Source organism: Brassica rapa, chromosome A04 (assembly GCF_000309985.2).
Source record: "Brassica rapa cultivar Chiifu-401-42 chromosome A04, CAAS_Brap_v3.01, whole genome shotgun sequence".
In the NCBI taxonomy this organism is placed as follows: Eukaryota; Viridiplantae; Streptophyta; class Magnoliopsida; order Brassicales; family Brassicaceae; genus Brassica; species Brassica rapa.
In genome coordinates, this window is record NC_024798.2 from 8751431 (window position 1) to 8758277 (window position 6847).

Sequence of the window (6847 nt, forward strand, 5' to 3'; positions counted from 1 at the left end):
ATCCGGATTGAACACCCGTAATCCAAATGAAGCCAAACTATTGTTTCATTCTCCAAAATATAATAAAAATAATAACTTAATCCCGCGCAAGGCGCGGGTCTTATCCTAGTGCACCATTAAAATATATTGAAGATTCTTTAACAAACGTTTCGAGTTTCTAGTTAACAGTGTAGAAAATCTAGCTAACATAACATGACTTTTTTCATGGAATAATAAATTATATCAGTTGATATAAGTTTATGATAAGTTTCTAAAGAAAATCTAGCTGTTATAGGAATCTATATTATAATAGGAGAGTTTTTGCTCTCTTCTAAATCTATCCACGTCAGCAGTTTTTTTTTGTGTGGGCTCCATTAAAACAATAAATATTACGTAACCAACGTTCTTTTTGTCCACGTAATTTTTTGTCTTTTGGTTTCGATATATCATTTCTCATTTGGTTTGGTTATCTTAATATATATATACCATATGATACAAAACCATAAACGAACCCAATAAATTTTGAAGCCCATTGGCTAGCCTGCTTAGTAATGATGTTGTCGTTTGAAGTTTGAACCCCAAAGAAATCTAAACTTTGTGTATAATGTGTTACTTAATTAGGTTGAAAATCGTCTCCATCTTCCACGATACAACGTAGCCGTCTCCGCCGTTGTTAAAAAAAACTTCTTTGTCAACTTTTGACCTCTCATATCTCTTCAACTTCGTTTCTTGCGCACCCTTCGTTCAATGTTTCTTTCCTAATATATACAATGGATCTTCAGTTGACATTGAAATCATTAAAGCTCACCAACTCTCCGTCTCCCTACATTTACAATAGAAGCTTTATGCGTGTTAAAACCGGTAAACACCTCAAACCCTATAAATAGGAGAGGCTAGGGTCTGGAATCACACCCCCACAAACTCTTTTTCTCAGTTTATCTTCACTCGAAAACCTAGAAGCTTCTTTCAAAATGTCTTCATATGATGTTGTTGTCGCCAAATCAGCCGTCCGACTTGGCCGCACTTCCCAATTCATTGTTGGTCGTGTTCTCCACTTTTGCGATCCCGTAATATCAAGAAATGGGAATCACTCTTCTTTTCCTAGATGAAAAGGTATTTTTATTTTCACTTTATCAAGCATTATATATTATATATTCCATTCCATCTCACTCTATCTAATTGAATTTTTAAAAAATGTTTTGGTTTACTCTTCTTCCTGCTTACGCAGAGATCTGTGATCCACTGATCCATCGTTACGGACGGATGGATCACTACCGTCCCGGTTCCATCGTCAAAGTTGATAGGTTTTGAAGTTGAAAGATGTTTATCTGTTTATAGCCTCTTACAAAGACTGGCCGTTGTCTTATACGTCGGATGCAGTAGGAAGTTGGACAAATTTGGCACTTCTCTCTCTTGTAACAAATATGTTTCTCCCAACATTACAGATGTGATCAAGTACAAAGGTAACATCCTCACCCATAAAATAGGGAAACACGTTATTCTTGGATATATATTAACACTTTTCAAACTTTTTTAAAAGTACCATGTTGAACTATACTTGCAACTACGGCAACGATAGTGACATATGTGGTCTTCAACAGGGAGATGACCAAGCTCACTAAGCAAGATGCTTCTGCTCTGGCTCTTGAGGGAGTTCATCTTTTGGTTTTACACTTCATTTAACCCATGTTTAGAACTGTAACAAGCACTAATTGTTTCACAAACGTACTATAGATAAATGGCGGTGGTGGGCAAGAACTACCAAGATGTCTTTAAAAGCTTGCTGGCAAAGAATACTTTTCTCAGATATGTGCCACTCCATACAATTTTGTCCCAAACTACCGTGTCTGGGTCTGCAGTCAGTGACACAGAGGTTGAATACTTTTTGTTTTCCAAAATATTTTCTTCAGACAAATTTAAATTGACATATATACAACTTTGTTTCAGAGTACCAGCAGCTTCAAAGCTCCAATTATTGGAGGGAAAGGTCGAGAAGCTACAGCTTCTGCAACCAACACGGTTCCAGCGGCGAAGATAGAAATCAGAGGCGATGAAGCAAATCCGGCAGGTTTTGAAGGCAAATATAATAGCCGCAAACAACCCTAAGTGATACTTCAGCAATGTCCCATATATAAAGGCAGCGTTGACAGGATGTTCAAAACTAAATGCATCATTTCATGTTTACATAGAAACATTGAACTCGCGTATACATGCATTTTGGCTAACTTATTATAAATGTAAGTAAACTATTTAGTTTTAAATGAATATTAGATCTTGACCCGCACAATCGCGCGGATATTTGTTTTCATTTTTATCATTAATATCATATATTCTTAATATTCACTATGTTTTAAATATTTATATAATTTTCTCAAATACAATAATGTTTTAATTTGCATATTTGTCATTCTATCAATTGTTTCAAACCAATCAAATTAATATGATTTTTCCTATTATTAGTCATCTTCTCTCGTCTTTCTTTTTGATCTCTAATCTAACGATCGATTCTCCAACCCTAAAAAATAGAAGCAATACTGTGAAGATGATTACTTAGTTCTGAACATAGAACGATTTTATGTCTGTCGGTAATCCCTATGGACGTGAGTTAATACTCTTATGGTATTCAGTCATGTGTTTGACTTATTAACTCACGTATTACAAAGCAAGAAGAACTATACACAATAAATGTATAGCTTTATAGATGAACTGTTTATAGATGAACTATAAATGAAATAACACAATTGTTAATCGTATATTAATACCATCATAATCTCATTCCTATCATTGTACAATAGTTTAGATGTTTTATTCAAACAAAAGTTAGTTATAAATAGAAGGGAAACGATATAGAGCTATATATATTGTTAAGATTTTATTATGTAAATACACAAATATAATGTAAAACAATTTTTTAAAGAGATCCATTTTAAAATATCACACATGAAAGAAATCATGATTTCTATTTTAATAGATAAGATTATTAATAAGGGTCCATGTAACCCACTGAACCTTAAAATTCATTTGGTACTAAAGATCCTCTACAACCAAGTGACATCAGAGCCTATATATTATAATAGGAGAGTTTTTGCTCTCTTCTAAATCTATCCACGTCAGCAGTTTTTTTTTGTGTGGGCTCCATTAAGACAATAAATATTACGTAACCAACGTTCTTTTTGTCCACGTAATTTTTTGTCTTTTGGTTTCGATATATCATTTCTCATTTGGTTTGGTTATCTTAATATATATATACCATATGATACAAAACCATAAACGAACCCAATAAATTTTGAAGCCCATTGGCTAGCCTGCTTAGTAATGATGTTGTCGTTTGAAGTTTGAACCCCAAAGAAATCTAAACTTTGTGTATAATGTGTTACTTAATTAGGTTGAAAATCGTCTCCATCTTCCACGATACAACGTAGCCGTCTCCGCCGTTGTTAAAAAAAACTTCTTTGTCAACTTTTGACCTCTCATATCTCTTCAACTTCGTTTCTTGCGCACCCTTCGTTCAATGTTTCTTTCCTAATATATACAATGGATCTTCAGTTGACATTGAAATCATTAAAGCTCACCAACTCTCCGTCTCCCTACATTTACAATAGAAGCTTTATGCGTGTTAAAACCGGTAAACACCTCAAACCCTATAAATAGGAGAGGCTAGGGTCTGGAATCACACCCCCACAAACTCTTTTTCTCAGTTTATCTTCACTCGAAAACCTAGAAGCTTCTTTCAAAATGTCTTCATATGATGTTGTTGTCGCCAAATCAGCCGTCCGACTTGGCCGCACTTCCCAATTCATTGTTGGTCGTGTTCTCCACTTTTGCGATCCCGTAATATCAAGAAATGGGAATCACTCTTCTTTTCCTAGATGAAAAGGTATTTTTATTTTCACTTTATCAAGCATTATATATTATATATTCCATTCCATCTCACTCTATCTAATTGAATTTTTAAAAAATGTTTTGGTTTACTCTTCTTCCTGCTTACGCAGAGATCTGTGATCCACTGATCCATCGTTACGGACGGATGGATCACTACCGTCCCGGTTCCATCGTCAAAGTTGATAGGTTTTGAAGTTGAAAGATGTTTATCTGTTTATAGCCTCTTACAAAGACTGGTCGTTGTCTTATACGTCGGATGCAGAAGGAAGTTGGACAAATTTGGCACTTCTCTCTCTCTTGTAACAAATATGTTTCTCCCAACATTACAGATGTGATCAAGTACAAAGGTAACATCCTCACCCATAAAATAGGGGAACACGTTATTCTTGGATATATATTAACACTTTTCAAACTTTTTTAAAAGTACCATGTTGAACTATACTTGCAACTACGGCAACGATAGTGACATATGTGGTCTTCAACAGGGAGATGACCAAGCTCACTAAGCAAGATGCTTCTGCTCTGGCTCTTGAGGGAGTTCATCTTTTGGTTTTACACTTCATTTAACCCATGTTTAGAACTGTAACAAGCACTAATTGTTTCACAAACGTACTATAGATAAATGGCGGTGGTGGGCAAGAACTACCAAGATGTCTTTAAAAGCTTGCTGGCAAAGAATACTTTTCTCAGATACGTGCCACTCCATACAATTTTATCCCAAACCACCGTGTCTGGGTCTGCAGTCAGTGACACAGAGGTTGAATACTTTTTGTTTTCCAAAATATTTTCTTCAGACAAATTTAAATTGACATATATACAACTCTGTTTCAGAGTACCAGCAGCTTCAAAGCTCCAGTTATTGGAGGGAAAGGTCGAGAAGCTACAGCTTCTGCAACCAACACGGTTCCAGCGGCGAAGATAGAAATCAGAGGCGATGAAGCAAATCCGGCAGGTTTTGAAGGCAAATATAATAGCCGCAAACAACCCTAAGTGATACTTCAGCAATGTCCCATATATAAAGGCAGCGTTGACAGGATGTTCAAAACTAAATGCATCATTTCATGTTTACATAGAAACATTGAACTCGCGTATACATGCATTTTGGCTAACTTATTATAAATGTAAGTAAACTATTTAGTTTTAAATGAATATTAGATCTTGACCCGCACAATCGCGCGGATATTTGTTTTCATTTTTATCATTAATATCATATATTCTTAATATTCACTATGTTTTAAATATTTATATAATTTTCTCAAATACAATAATGTTTTAATTTGCATATTTGTCATTCTATCAATTGTTTCAAACCAATCAAATTAATATGATTTTTCCTATTATTAGTCATCTTCTCTCGTCTTTCTTTTTGATCTCTAATCTAACGATCGATTCTCCAACCCTAAAAAATAGAAGCAATACTGTGAAGATGATTACTTAGTTCTGAACATAGAACGATTTTATGTCTGTCGGTAATCCCTATGGACGTGAGTTAATACTCTTATGGTATTCAGTCATGTGTTTGACTTATTAACTCACGTATTACAAAGCAAGAAGAACTATACACAATAAATGTATAGCTTTATAGATGAACTGTTTATAGATGAACTATAAATGAAATAACACAATTGTTAATCGTATATTAATACCATCATAATCTCATTCCTATCATTGTACAATAGTTTAGATGTTTTATTCAAACAAAAGTTAGTTATAAATAGAAGGGAAACGATATAGAGCTATATATATTGTTAAGATTTTATTATGTAAATACACAAATATAATGTAAAACAATTTTTTAAAGAGATCCATTTTAAAATATCACACATGAAAGAAATCATGATTTCTATTTTAATAGATAAGATTATTAATAAGGGTCCATGTAACCCACTGAACCTTAAAATTCATTTGGTACTAAAGATCTTCTACAACCAAGTGACATCAGAGCCTATTTAGTGTTTTCAGATGCAGCCCACAAATTTTACCATGAAAATTATGGATTTGAAACAGTTCCATTGCAATAGAAGTTGTAATTTAAAACCAAATAAAAACTGAGATAAGCACAACCAACAACTTAACTAAATTTAAACTTACACAATAATATATTAAAAAGATTTGTAATTTTATAATTTTATAAATTTCTAGAGCTATTAATTTTATAAACAGTTTATTATAATTATATATTTTTAAATTAAATTTGGGTTTGTTCAAAAAATAAATAAAATAAATTTGGGTAAAATAAGTAAAATAATTTAATTTAATGTTCGTATACATTGTTAAATTTTAAAATCCAAATTTTATAACTTTTTCTATACATTATTTGATTTATATACTACAACAACTGAGTAAACATAAACAAATCCCATAGAACTCAATTTTTGAACATGAAAGGCGCTAATAAAGTTAATGGTCGATCAAATCACTACAAACATGGGTAAAATATCCCTAATACCCTTGGTTTAAAATTAAATAAACAAACAAAAATAAATAAATAAATAAATAAATAAAAAAAAAAATAAAAAAAAGAAATTTTTTTATAGTTTCAGATTATATGTTTTCAGATTCGAAATTTTTATAATTTTTTTTCAAATTTTTTTTTTGAAATTTTTTTTTATTTTTTTTTCAAATTTTCTTTTTATAATTTAAAAATAATTTTTGAAACTGTTTTAAAATTTTTTATTTTTTTATTTTAGTATTTATTTTTTATAAAATTTTAAACCCTAATTCCAAAACCCCACCCCCTTAACTTTAAACCCTAAGGTTTGGATTAATTAACCCAATGGATATAACTGTATATTTACCTCTTTAATGAAACCTATTTTTGTGACTTTGAGCCTTGAGTGCTACTTTGGAACAAAAACTTGGTTTGGTGCTATCTTAGTCTTTTTCTCTTTTAGTATCTTTAAAATGTAGTTTTACAACACAAATTTTTTAATACATTTAATTTGTTTTATATATTTTATTTTAAAATAAAGAAATATTTTGGCTG

The 6847-nt window shown here is 32.0% G+C and overlaps 2 long non-coding RNA genes across 3 annotated transcripts; both read left to right on the forward strand.

Annotated features, from left to right (window-relative positions):
* The first annotated feature begins 1042 nt into the window (after nt 1-1042).
* On the forward strand, nt 1043-3709 carry LOC117133716. Of its 2 annotated transcripts, XR_004457700.1 has the most exons (4): nt 1043-1092; nt 1208-1852; nt 1927-3604; nt 3678-3709. It is a non-coding gene; the product is annotated as an uncharacterized LOC117133716 (long non-coding RNA). The 2 variants fall into 2 exon arrangements; XR_004457699.1 differs by having other exon boundaries at nt 1927-3706.
* Nucleotides 3710-3806: 97 nt separating this feature from the next.
* LOC117133715 lies at nt 3807-6369 on the forward strand. The gene is made up of 3 exons (XR_004457698.1): nt 3807-3856; nt 3972-4618; nt 4693-6369. It is a non-coding gene; the product is annotated as an uncharacterized LOC117133715 (long non-coding RNA).
* The last annotated feature ends 478 nt before the right edge of the window (nt 6370-6847 follow it).